This window comes from Ascaphus truei, chromosome 8, assembly GCF_040206685.1.
Source record: "Ascaphus truei isolate aAscTru1 chromosome 8, aAscTru1.hap1, whole genome shotgun sequence".
Taxonomy (NCBI): domain Eukaryota; kingdom Metazoa; phylum Chordata; class Amphibia; order Anura; family Ascaphidae; genus Ascaphus; species Ascaphus truei.
The window spans coordinates 34,058,243-34,071,462 of record NC_134490.1 but is presented as its reverse complement, the minus strand read 5'-3'; the positions used below and the strand labels follow the sequence as shown (position 1 = coordinate 34,071,462).

The following is a 13,220-nucleotide window of genomic DNA, read 5'->3' as shown; positions in this document are numbered from 1 at the left end:
TGTCTTGATATAATTTCTCATTCATACTTTAATATAATAAACAGATTTCTAAGAAGTTGTAAGTGGAGCACCTCAAGGATCTGTTCTTTAACTTGTTTATTAATGACTTTGAATAGAGCGCAAAGTCTCCATCTCTGCTGATGAAACAATATTGTGTAAAACAGGGGTGTGCAAACTGGGGGGCGCTTACAGAGGCCCCGCGCTCTTCCCCAAGGCATTTCAATTAAATGCCGGGGGAGGCACCAGGCCTCTGTAAGTCTCTCTTACATGGTCTCAGCTGCACCTTCGGCGACGCCATGGGGTGAAATGGCAAGGTGTTTCCATGGCAACACAATGTCACATGACGTCGGGACATGATATGACGCCGCCATGCCAGAGAGCCGGTAAGAAGGGGAGGAGTGAGCAGGCGGGGGGGGGGGGGGCGCAAGCAGAAAGGTTTGCGCGCCTCTGGTGTAAGGTACAATAGTAAAATCCAAGCAGGATGTAATTTCTCTCCAGAAGGACTTGGATAGACTGGAAACGTGGGCAGGTAAATGGCACATGAGGTTTAATACAGATAAATGTAAGGTTGTATATTTGGTAAACAAGAATACACAGAATTCTTACAAATTAAATGGGATGAAGTTAGGTGAATCCTTGATGGAGAAGGATTTAGAAGGATGAAGAAGGATTTAGAAGTGCAGTAGCAGTAGTGCAGTAGCTGAAAAGGCAAATAAGATTTTATCTTGCATTAAACGGGTATGGATGGAAGGGGTTAGCATAATTATGCACCTCTATAAAGCATTAGTAAGATCACACCTTTAATATGCAGTACAGTTTTGGAAACTGCTCCATTAAAAAGAAAAAAATGGAACCACAAAAAGTGCAGAGAAGAGCCACCAATTAATAAAGGGGATGGAATATCTGACTTATGAGGAAAGGCTAGCGAAATTAGATTTATTTACATTAGAAAAGAGGGGCTATGAAAACTATATACAAATATATTTGGATATTTGGACAAGGAGCTTTCAAAATAAATATTCATCCCAAAGGCAGTACAAATGACAGAGGGTCATCCCTTTAGGATGGGGGAAATTAGATTTCACCAGCACAAAGCAAAGGGATCTTTACAGTAAGGGCAGTTAAAATGTTGAATTTATAACCCATGGAGACTATGATGGCAGATACAATAGATATCTCCAAAAAATGTTGAACATTGTTTTTTAACGGAAAGGTATACAGGGATAGCCAAGTAAGTAAGCATGGGAAGGATGTCGAGATATCTGATTGCCATTATTGGAGTCAGGAAAGAATTTATTTTTCCTCTTATGAGATATTATGGGATGATGTTTCACCGGGGTTTTGTGTTTGCCTTCCTCTGGATCAAAATGCTGTAAATACAAATATAGGATAAAGTATCTGTCATCTACATTTAACATAAGTTGAACTCGATGGACATACAGAATGTCTTTTTTCAACCTCATCTACTATGTTACTATGTAACGTTGATTACAAAGCGTTAGTACTGACTCAGTGTCAGTGAGGAGCATGAGAAAAGCTTTTTGCCTTTAACGTGTAGGCAGCACTGCCCCTACAAGCAAGGGTCCCTTGGGATACTGCAGAAGTTTCAGTCATGTATCAGATGGCAGTTTTGCAATCATACTTCCGTGGCTGCTCTCTGAGCCTATCAGGGAAGCAGTAGGGAGCAGACATAAAAAGCTGTCATTCCTTCCTTTGAGCACACGCACAGTCACACACACATTTCAGCCAGCTGTTTCAGATAGTTAAGGCTTCGCACAGAGTAAGGATGCTCTCATCATGCTGCCACTGACTCGTTCTGACAGAGCTTGACCAGCTTTAGGATTTAAACAGAAAATGCAGGTGAGTTAACATCCTTTATGTCGCTTTTTGATTTTTGTAAGCAAAGATTTGCAAGAGAACAATGTAGGAGGCAGGCTTCGAAAAGGAGACGGGCAAAGCAGCTAAAATAATAATGTCATCGTTTTGCAGGTAAAATATATGCCTGGGGTACTACCTTTGACACAAAAACAAATGACGTTTATTGAGAGGACTATACAAACATCAGTACGTATCTAGCGATTTACCACGAAATAACAAATACCCTCACTAATAGCTATCTATTTCTGCTCTATTTCCCAAACTATTGTCAGTTTTGATCAAACATGGAAAGCGGAAGAATGATGCTATAATGTATCAGCACGGAAATCAGAGAACATGACACGCTTTAAACACGATGACATTTAAGACTGTGCATTGTTTTATCATTTCCTACCTTTCTCGCACTATTCCTTGCAGTCTTGTTTCGCTTGTTCCAGTGCTTTTGTGTGACCTTTTATGTTTAAGAAACCATAGCTCAGGGGTGGTCAACTCCAATCCTCAATGGCCACCAACAAGCCAGGTATTTGGGATTCCCCTGCTTCAGCACAGGTGGCTCAATCAGAAATGACTGAGCTACCTATGCTGAAGCAGGGAAATCCCTAATACCTGGCTTGGAGTTGGCCACCCTTGCCTTAGCAAGAAAAGCTATGGCACATATAAAGAAAAATACTTTGATGTGCGGGGCATACAGTACCACACATCATTTGAACCCAGGGGCCAGCAATTGCTAGCCCATCTGGCAGCTAAACGGTTAATGGGTCGCAAAGCACTTCCTTTAATGATAGTTAATGCACTAGTCTTTTACAGTGATAGGATATGAAGGCAGCAACTGTATACGGGAAAAGAGGCCATTTAACCGATAGCTGGAAACTCCTACACACCGCAAAAGAAATGCCTGTGGTTGTAATGATTTCCTGTTTTGGTGCTAATGAATGCCACGATTATATGCCTTTTCGTAATATAGTATAATGATTCGCATTGCCTTTTCAGCGGTGGTAATTAAAGTAACAATTATGCATGACCCGTTGCTATTTCTAAAACCCACTAATGGCATATGTAAAAAAAAAGGGAGAAAATGTGATCCCCTGTGAGCTGTACAATATACAGCATGATGAAATTCGTATCAACCCTTCCTTGCAGAAGGTAATGAGAGTAATGATTGGCAGTCCACTCTGGCAATGCGCAGTTAATGTATTATATACATGTATGCACTGTATGATTATAGCATAGGGTCATTCTGTAGGATTTCTGTAGTCTCCAAATTATCCTTATTAGGATCAGAAAGCTGTTTTGCTGATCTGTCTCCCATCCGTTATTTATTTATTTATAAAAAAAATTACCAGGAAGTAATACATTGAGTTACCTCTCGTTTTCAAGTATGTCCTGGGTACAGAGTTATGATGACAAATAATACATGGTTACAAATACATGGTTACATTAAGTGAGCAGGGTATACACTATATAAAAGACATTGCATGCACAGTTAGAGATAATATATATTATAGGCGTATGTAACAGTTGCAGACCAGATTAAAATGTGAGGCCGCTTTAGTTTTGAAAGAACATATACTTGTGGTGGCTTTGAGAGCCTCCGGAAGATTGTTCCAGTTTTTGGGTGCACGGTAAGAGAAGGAGGAGCGGCCGGATACTTTACTGAACCTTGGGACCATGAACAGTCTTTTGGAGTCAGATCTCAGAGGATAAGTGCTGCATGTGGAAGGGGTGAGGAGCTTGTTCAGATAGACGGGTAACTTGCCCAGAAAGTATTTGAAGGCAAGACAGGAGAGATGAACTTTGAGCCTAGACTCAAGTGATGGCTAATCTAGTTATTTGAGCATTTCGCAGTGATGTGTGTTGTAGTTGCATTGGTGAAAAAAACGGTATATTGAATTGTAGAGGATATCAATTTTTCTAAAGTGGTGGCAGTGTATAGTTATGATTTGCAATTGAGATGGGGTTAATATTAACTCACAGGTTCCTTGCGGAGCCGAAAGGTGGGGTGGCTAGAGTATCAGCCGTGTGTATTAACCCTGGTTGCATATCTAAGTTACGTGCTCACTTGTGTCCTGTTCGTGACGGTGGTATAATGGGACGGATTGAGGAGAGATACAACTCATTTGAGGGACCTTTGCAGGGGTGAAGAGTGGAGCAGCTTGTGAGCTGTATATTAATCCTTGTCCTGTAGAGAAGATATTGTCCATTTGACGGACCTTTGCGGAGGTGAAAAGTGGGAGCGCTTGCGGGCGTGAGTATTAACCATTTCCCGTATGCAGGTCGTGTGCTAGCTGGGTGCCGTACGTGACAAATGTTATACTGCCAGTTAACACGTTTGCTACCCCTGCTTCAGCACAGGTGGTTCAATCAGTGGCTCAGTCTTTGACTGCACCTGTGCTGAAGAAGGGATATCCTGAAGGTAGCTGTTGAGGATATAAACAGGCTGTTGCCTATCACTCACCATTCACATAATAGTACTGACATGATCGCGGTGCATAGGGAAATAATTGCATGTAGGTACAGAAAACGTCAGTAGAGAGATTCTGGCCAGAAAGAAATCACTGTTGTTGCACTCAATGATTACATAGGTAGGTAGGTAGCCATTGAGGACTGGAGTTGGCCACCCCTAGTTTAATTCCTACAATGTTAGTATCTTGCCCCCTGAGTATGTACTAACTCCTACAATGTTAGTATCTTGCCCCCTGAGCATGTACTAACTCCTACAATGTTAGTATCTTGCCCCCTGAGCATGTACTAACTCCTACAATGTTAGTATCTTGCCCCCTGAGCATGTACTAACTCCTACAATGTTAGTATCTTGCCCCTGAGCACGTACTAACTCCTACAATGTTAGTATCTTGCCCCTAAGCATGTACTGCTCTTTAAATAAGGAGGCCCCAAGTGCAGCCTTGGAGGATGGAGGGGGCACACAGAGATGCCTGTCAGAGGGTGTCTGCAATGGTGTCTGTCAGTACCACTGGCCTCCAGCAGGCCCCCTTGTGAGGCATCTCTGCTGATCTGGCTCATGTTAGGGCCGCTGGCAGGTTGCTCACTCAATGGGCCCGGTACAGTAGTCCCAGATGTCCCTCCTGTCGTCCGCCCTACTGCTACATGGAAGCCCCAGCTTTTTGTCGCCCCCCTCCACCCCAAATGTCTTCACTCTAGGCGACCGTCTAGTTTGCCTAGTGGTTAAACCAGCACTGGAGATACACCATAAACACTAAAAGGCACGACTACGCTGGACGCACCCCTTTCCAAGGCACTATGCTTTGACATAAGATGTCCCATCTCCTTGCTCTGTTTAGCTGTCATGTAGCGTGACACTTTCCATCCCACCCAAAATAAATACTATTTTAATAGTAACCACAATCCATTTTTACATTTGTATTCCGAGCAATAGATGGGTTGTCAACTGTTACTGACAATGCTGGTCTTTTCCCAGGCTTGTCCTGCACTGGGTTTGGGGTTTTGGGAACATTCTTCACATTCCCAGCCGATAGACTGAAAACAGTGACAGAATAAACGGTTTTGGTTTTTTTTTGTATGTCAATGACTCAGATTCCTAGCCTCAAAAAACAAACACAAACCTCTGCACTAAAAGGGTTGTGGATGCATGGAACATCCTTCCGACAACAGAAGTAGAAGGCAGAAGCAATATTAAAAAATTGTAAACGGCATTGGGAAGGCCTTGGGCGTTAGCAAATGTAAGGCCAGGGATTGGATTTACACAAATACATGTGGGTGAATTTAAAAAAAAAAGGTGACAAACTCCATCCACTAAGAGAAATAGGAAAACAAAGTTAGTCTAATATGTGACTTTATACCTTCGAAATAGGAATGACTAATCTGCGGGATGAGCACCTCAGGGGTAACACAAGATCTGACACGGTAACACCTCACTCTCTTGTAACTTCTAATACTCGGGGCTGTAGGAGAGTAGAACAATGTTTCCAACACGTAAATGCTATAATAGAAGACTCACATATAGTGTAGCAAAGTCACAACAAGGAGTAATGTTTTGGGCTGCATTAGCACGTTCTCAAACCATAAAAGAAACAGAGGTAATATATAGCTCAAATAATCCCCTAATGAAATGTCTGACTTCTGCCCGGGGTTTTAAAGTGATAAACTCATTGGGGGCCGGTGATGTATTAATGACTTAAAACAGTGTACAGCAGGACCAACCAGTGGTCAATACTGATTGTTATTATTACAGTGACTGGGTGATCTGAGCGATGAAGGGGGCTATTTAAGAAAGGGAAAAATTGGGGACAATCCTTGAAAACAGATAAACACAGAAGAACAAGATCACTACTCAAATTGCACTCACTGCCCTGCTACTAATTCGTGAATATGAAATGATGTTTTGAGTTAAAAACAAAGTGTAATAATTCATATTAAACCAATATTGTAAAAATTAATGAAAGCGCAACACACAACAAGGCACAAAACAATAAAAATCTGGTGGTGGCAGAAACTGAGAGTGTGACAGTGAGGATCTTTTTTTTTTTACTTAGTAGGCAAACTGTTGCAATAGAGAGGTTGGCCTCTGTTTATATTCCAATCTCACAGTAGGTCTGTTTAGAAAGGATCAGGCTGAGATCTAGAAAATAATTGTATCCAACTCACTTACTACATATACAGTAGTTACTGTTGTACCACAAATAGTTACTCATTGGGGGTGATTCACTAAGCAGTGATAACTACTTTTAAGTACGATAAATGGCTATTAAGACCGATACTGCCTGCTGCGCGATTCATTAAGCAGTGATAACAGCGCTTTATTGGCCGTAAAAGGCATTTTTTCCGGCAAAACAAAAAATGTAAGAAAATGCGTCCGAACAGGTAAACGTGCAGTTTTTTTCCAGTCAGTGTGATTCACTAAGCTGTGACAGGGCCGCCAACAGGGGGGGTCTGCTGGGGCTGGTGTCCCGGGCCCGCTGGCTGGGTGGGGCCCGGCCGGCGCTGCAAATTCCTCCCAACCCCTGGCCAGGCCCTGCTGCCGGTCACAAGACATACTCTCACATCACTGACATTCAGGGACATTTAACCCCCGCTAGCCATAAAACTGCACGGGGGAGGGATTGTCTTCCATCACAGATCACATTCCAGTATGCACTGTTTTAAGTTTATACCCCTTTTTTAGCTTCATTCATTGTAACATCGCTGGAAGAAGAGATCAGTGTATCTTGAAAGCTCGCAAGAATAAAAGCATTTCGTTTGCCACAAAACGGTATCGTCTATTCATATATATATATATATATATATATATATATACAGCACCCAGGCCCATATGTAACCCCCCCATGCCCATATTTAACCCCCCAGGCCCATATTTAACCCCCCCAAACCATTACCTAACCCCCCATGCCCATATTTAACCCACCCAGGCCCATATTTAACCCCTCAGGCCCATATTTAACCCCCCCCCCGGCCCATATTTTACACCCCCGGCCCATATTTACCCCCCCTAGGGCCCATATTTAACCGCCTCCAGGGCCCATATTTAAGCCCCATCCACGCCCATATTTAACCCCCTCCACGCCCATACTGAATCCCCCCAAGTCTTTTGTTACATTGGATGTAGCATTGGGTGTCTTTTGTTGAAAATATTAAAATAAACAGATTGCATTGTAATGTTTTTTTTCCATATTAACAATAACAAGAAAACTGTTAAGTAAAAGTTGCGCGCTAAAAATGTGTGTTTGTTTTTTGGTGGTAGGTGCGCAATGGGGGGCCTGCTCCTTTCATTTGCAATGTAATGTGGTTTTATTTGGGCCTGTTTTTTTAATCCTTCACCATTTCTTGCTATAGTGGTAAATCAGGCCCATATTATATGGGCATGATGTACCCACTGTACCAATGAATGGGTGGAGGTTGGGGGTAGTTGTCTGGGGAGGGTGGTTAGGCCTCCTTGGTGGGTAGTGGGAGAGGGTGGGTTAACCCCTTAATTACTATAGTGGTTACTAACCGCTAATGTGATTGAGGGGTTAGGGGACATTAGATTGTGTTTTGATGGTACTGCATTGTTTGTGGCAACAGAGGACATGGACGGTGATGAGGACGGCCTTCATCGTGGCATCCTGGCAGGGGTGACTGCAAGTTTTATTTATTTTACTTCTGCCCCTTAATGTTTTATTTTTAACGGGAAAATGCACTATTATCCATACCTGGATAATAGTGATTTTGCCCATTACTGCACTGTATGTATTAGGAGGGGGGTATTTATTTCCCCCAGGCTCCCCATGGCGGAGGCTTAGACTTCTGTGTGCCAACAGGTTTAAGGGCAGCACCAGTAGCCGTCTTGTTAAAGGGGAAACAGGGCTACACATGTATCACTGTATTGTGGGTAGTAACAGTACTTATAAAGTAATAACGTGGGACATGGTAACCGGGGAGCTGACAAATCTCAAAGGGCTCAAAATAGGTGCTAATGAGTCAAGCGAAATAATAATAATGCCTTAATAGGAACGTGAGCCCCCTACTCAGAGTATAATACATCATGGTGAGGCACCAGGCTGGGCATTGACTACCTGCACCATGAATGCTGATGTGAAGCAGAGAGTGAAATGCCTGAAATGGCTGTTAGGTAAATACCTATATACTCCGCATATGTATATGCATAATGGTGCCATCAAGTAGGAGGGTCAATGTGACAATAAACACCCTAGTTAGTAAAGTGCTGGAGACATGTTGCTGATAGCGCAAACGTGTCACCTCAATGAGGGGGATAGTGCACAGTAACACGGTGTAGCCTCACGTAGCAGGAACACGTTAACTTGGAGGCTGCCTGCTTTACTTAGCAGCCTTCATTCTCTGGCTACCATATCAGGTGTGCACAGGCACTAATGATCAATTTAGTGATGCAAATTAACTTGCAAATTAACTTGCCATACAGTATGCATTGCAAAGGCTGCACTATTTATCTGCTGTAATGCGGCTAACCAACCTAAGTGATAGGATACCATTTATAGGTATCCATTCTGTGCATTACTTTTTGGGGGAAAGCTTTTCCCCTCTCTGCCTGCTGGCAGCCTTCCTGTCTCCAAGCTTTTTTGGAGAGGGGAGAGGAACCAGGAAACCAGCTTTAAATACCTGCTTTCTAATTATCAGGGCAGGTGACAGAAATCCGGCAGCAGACAAACTCTGGTCTGGATCCCTCATCCTTCAGTTCCAGCACCTACGAAACTGTGAGATGAAGCACATCCATTATGTGGTTGCACTTTCCAGCCTAAATAGGATAGAAGCTGTCCAGTATCCTGCAAACTCTATATATCGATAGAAACAAAGGGCGAACTGCACTCTAATAATCGTGATTAGTGTTATAAAGTGATAATAAAGTGATATTGATATAATATAAACCTGTTACTTAATTGGTGAGGATATGCTGCTATATTCGAGGAATGGCTCCACAGACCAGAGCTAAAGATACAAAGACAAAAGAAACAGCGCAAAAAACCTCATAGTGTAGTATATAAAATTATATTGTGGTAAAACAGGTGAGTATTGCACGTACATCAATTCAATAGTTACTAGCAGTACATGTTTTGGACATGTTGCCAGTCAGCAACAGATGGTGGGTATGGGTCACCGGATAACTCCCCTTCTCCTCTCACGTCTCGCTTGTGGTGTCGCTCAGGACGCCGTGATGCAGGGCAGCAGCCCCTCAGCATGAATACAGCAGTCCGATGGAGTACAGCTGTCTCCCGATGTGTTGACTGTGGCAGTTTGCGGTAGAAGCAGGCTCTCAGTCACTGGCTTCAGGCGTGTATCTGCACGTGTGGCGTCTGCTTGCAGCGCGCCTCGGATGACGTCATCAAGCGGCGCCGATCACTCTGCAGTCTCAGCCGGCCACAGAGGCGTAGATAGCATAGATTGCAGTAACGGAGATGGGGCCAAGTGACAAAAATAGGGTAATATCACACTGTAGGTAGTGTCAAAAAGGCGCATTCTGACACTACCTGCAGTGTGATATAACCCTATTTTTGTCACTTGGCCCCATCTCCGTTACTGCAATCTATGCTATCTACGCCTCTGTGGCCGGCTGAGACTGCAGAGTGATCGGCGCCGCTTGATGACGTCATCCGAGGCGCGCTGCAAGCAGACGCCACACGTGCAGATACACGCCTGAAGCCAGTGACTGAGAGCCTGCTTCTACCGCAAACTGCCACAGTCAACACGTCGGGAGACAGCTGTACTCCATCGGACTGCTGTATTCATGCTGAGGGGCTGCTGCCCTGCATCACGGCGTCCTGAGCGACACCACAAGCGAGACGTGAGAGGAGAAGGGGAGTTATCCGGTGACCCATACCCACCATCTGTTGCTGACTGGTAACATGTCCAAAACATGTACGGCTAGTAACTATTGAATTGATGTACGTGCAATACTCACCTGTTTTACCACAATATAATTTTATATACTACACTATGAGGTTTTTTGCGCTGTTTCTTTTGTCTTTGAAACTCTATATATCAAATGTTACAATTCCTTAGTTTCTGTCACATATCCTCCCTCCCAGCTCAGACCTAGAACGGTGAGCGACCATGGATATTAGGGAGTGCATCCTTGACAACCCATCAGCATTGCCGTGTTTCAGCCCTAACCTGTGCTCCACAGAAAAATTAAAGGGTTGTAGGCTTAGGAGCCACCTGGTCACCCTAGTATTTTTCTCTCAGTTTTGACACATCTAGGTGAGAGGTGCGTTATCTGTGACCAACCAGACTTTTCTCCCAAATAGATAGTATTTGAGGGACTCCACAGTCCATTTTATTGCGATACACTCTCTTGACTATGGAGTCATTTTTCTCCTAGGGATTTATTTCCTACTTAAATAAAGGATGGGATGCTCCTCACCCTGGACTTCCTGGGAGAGCATAGCCCCCAGCCCTACCTCAGATGCATCAGTTTGGACAAAGAACTCTGTAGAGAAGTCAGGTGTGACCAACACTGGTTGGACACAGAGAGCTTCTTTCAGGCTTCTAAAAGCCTGTTCAGTTTCAGGGGACCACTTTACTATTAGAGGCCCTCTTGCACTTGTGAGGTTGGTTAGTTGGCTTGCCTTAGTTGCAAAATTGGGAATGAACCTTCTATAATAGCCAATTAATCCCCAAAAGGTCCTCCCTTGTTTCTTTGTAACTGGCCTCGGCCAATTCATGTATCGCCTCTACTTTGACTGTTTGGGGTTCAAGTAAACCTCTGCCAATGGAATATCCTAGACACTTAGCCTCCTCCAGACCAATAGTGCATTTAGCGGGGTTAGCGGTTAATCCGGCAGACCGAACTGAATCTAGCACAGTTTGGACCTTTGGAAGGTGGGATTGCCAATCTTCACTATGAATTACCACATCATCCAGGTAGGCGGCAGCGTACCGAGCATGTGGTTTCAAAATGTTATCCATCATTCTTTGGAATATGGCAAGAGCCCCATTTAGGCCAAAAGGCAGCAGCATCCTGTACTGAAAGAGGCCGTCTGGGGTTGAGAAGGCTGTCTTTTCTTTTGCCCTTTCTGTGAGGGGAACCTGCCAGCTTTTATTATGTCTAGGGTCATGAGATATAGGGTCGTGAGAGTAGTCCAGTCTCTCTACCAGTTCGTCAACCCTAGGCATAGGATAAGTATCACATTTTGACACGGCATTTAGTTTGCGGTAGTCATTGCAAAACCTTGTTGTACCATCGGGTTTTGGGACTAAAACTATAGGGCTGTTCCACCTACTTTGGAATTCCTCAATTACACCAAGTTTTAACATTTTTTGTAACCTCTACCTCTATAGCCTCTCTTTTGGCCTCAGGGATTCGGTAAGGTTTAAGGTTGACTCGGACCCCTGGTTCAGAGACTAGGTCATGTTCAATTTGTAGAGAAAACTTCTTTGTTTCTTTTCACTAGGTTCTGGACCTCTCATTACTGATGAATGGACAGGGTTTCAGCTACGCTAACCTCTGAGTCAGATTCCCGACTCTCTGATAGACCTGTAGTTTTTAGGGTTAATAAGACCTCTCTATCTTTCCAGGGCTTAAGTAGGTTTACATGGTAAATTTGTTCAGGTTTCCTCCTACCTGGCTGTCTCACCTTGTAATTTACTTCCCCCACTCTTTCCATGGCCTCATATGGACTATGCCACTTGGCGAGGAATTTACTCTCTACAGTGGGAACCAAAACTAGCACCCTATCCCCTGGATGAAAAATCCTGACCCTAGCACCCTTATTATAAGTATTCCTCTGTGCTTCTTGGGCTTTTCCCATGTGTTCCCTCACACGGTTGCCTTGTGCCCCCTCTCATAACAATTGACACATTTGGGTATATAGTCTGTGTCCCATTTAGAGTCCTTTCGTGGCTCTCCATGTTGGCTGTTGCACTTAGTATGCGAGCTAGTGTTGCTGCTGCTGTGTGAAGGCGGTCTCCGATCTTCAGCCCCCCTTAACCCTGATACCCTTTTACCATCTCTGGTAGAGTCCTGTGTCCTTGGGTTGTGGGGATGCTCCCGGCCTATGGGTTGCCGGTGCTCCTCTACCGCAATGTACCTCTCTACGAGGGCCACCAGCTCGTCTGCAGTTTGGGGATCACTCTGGCTGACCCAATAGCGTAAGGCAGAGGGTAGTTTCCTCAGGAACCGGTCCACGACCAACTGTTCCACGAGGTGGCTTTGTGAGTTGGCCTCAGGTTGCAGCCACTTACCTGCGAGGTGGATGAGGTCATCTGGGACCGACTGGCTTTATTCAACGTGAAGGACCATGTGTGGAACCTCTGGGCACGAACAGCCATTGTTACACCAAGGCGGGCGAGGATCTCGAACTTTAACTTTGCATAGACGTTAGCTTCGGCTAGCTCTAGATCAAAGTAAGACTTCTGGGGTTCACCACTTAAGAACGGTGTGATTAGACTGGCCCACACGGCTTCTGGCCAACCCTCTCTCTGTGTCGTGCGTTCAAAAGTGAGAAGATTTCACCATCATCTGAGGGCCCCATCTTGTGAACCTGGGAAAAACGTTGTTGCTCCTCTCTCAGCAGGCGATTTGTCTCAGACTGGAGTGTATTAGCCTCTTGCTGGGCCATTAGCAACTGGTGATGGTTTGCATTAGTGTTTTGCTGGGTCAACATCAGCTGTCAATGGGTTGCATTCATTTCTTGTTGGGCGGAAACATTGCGTACCAACGCACTCACCATGTCGTCCATCTTGTTTTATCAAAAATAAAATATTTATTTACTTATTTTCTTTAAAGTTCTTTTGCCCGCAGAAATTTTAGTGTTTTACCCGCATTCTCCACCATATGTGACAAACGGCTTCCTCAGGGGGCTCCGCCATTTGTCCGGGCTCACTAGAACACGGTCTTTTAGGGTAGAAAATCAATG

The 13,220-nt window shown here is 44.2% G+C and overlaps 1 protein-coding gene across 1 annotated transcript in view; it reads left to right on the top strand.

Annotated features, from left to right (window-relative positions):
- The first annotated feature begins 1,701 nt into the window (after window positions 1–1,701).
- TBXA2R (thromboxane A2 receptor) overlaps window positions 1,702–13,220 on the top strand; it is a 48,980-nt gene continuing 37,461 nt past the window's right edge. The window contains exon 1 of the mRNA XM_075611296.1: window positions 1,702–1,860. The gene's annotated coding sequence lies outside the window, so the exon portion shown is untranslated. The remainder of the gene's footprint in view (window positions 1,861–13,220) is intronic.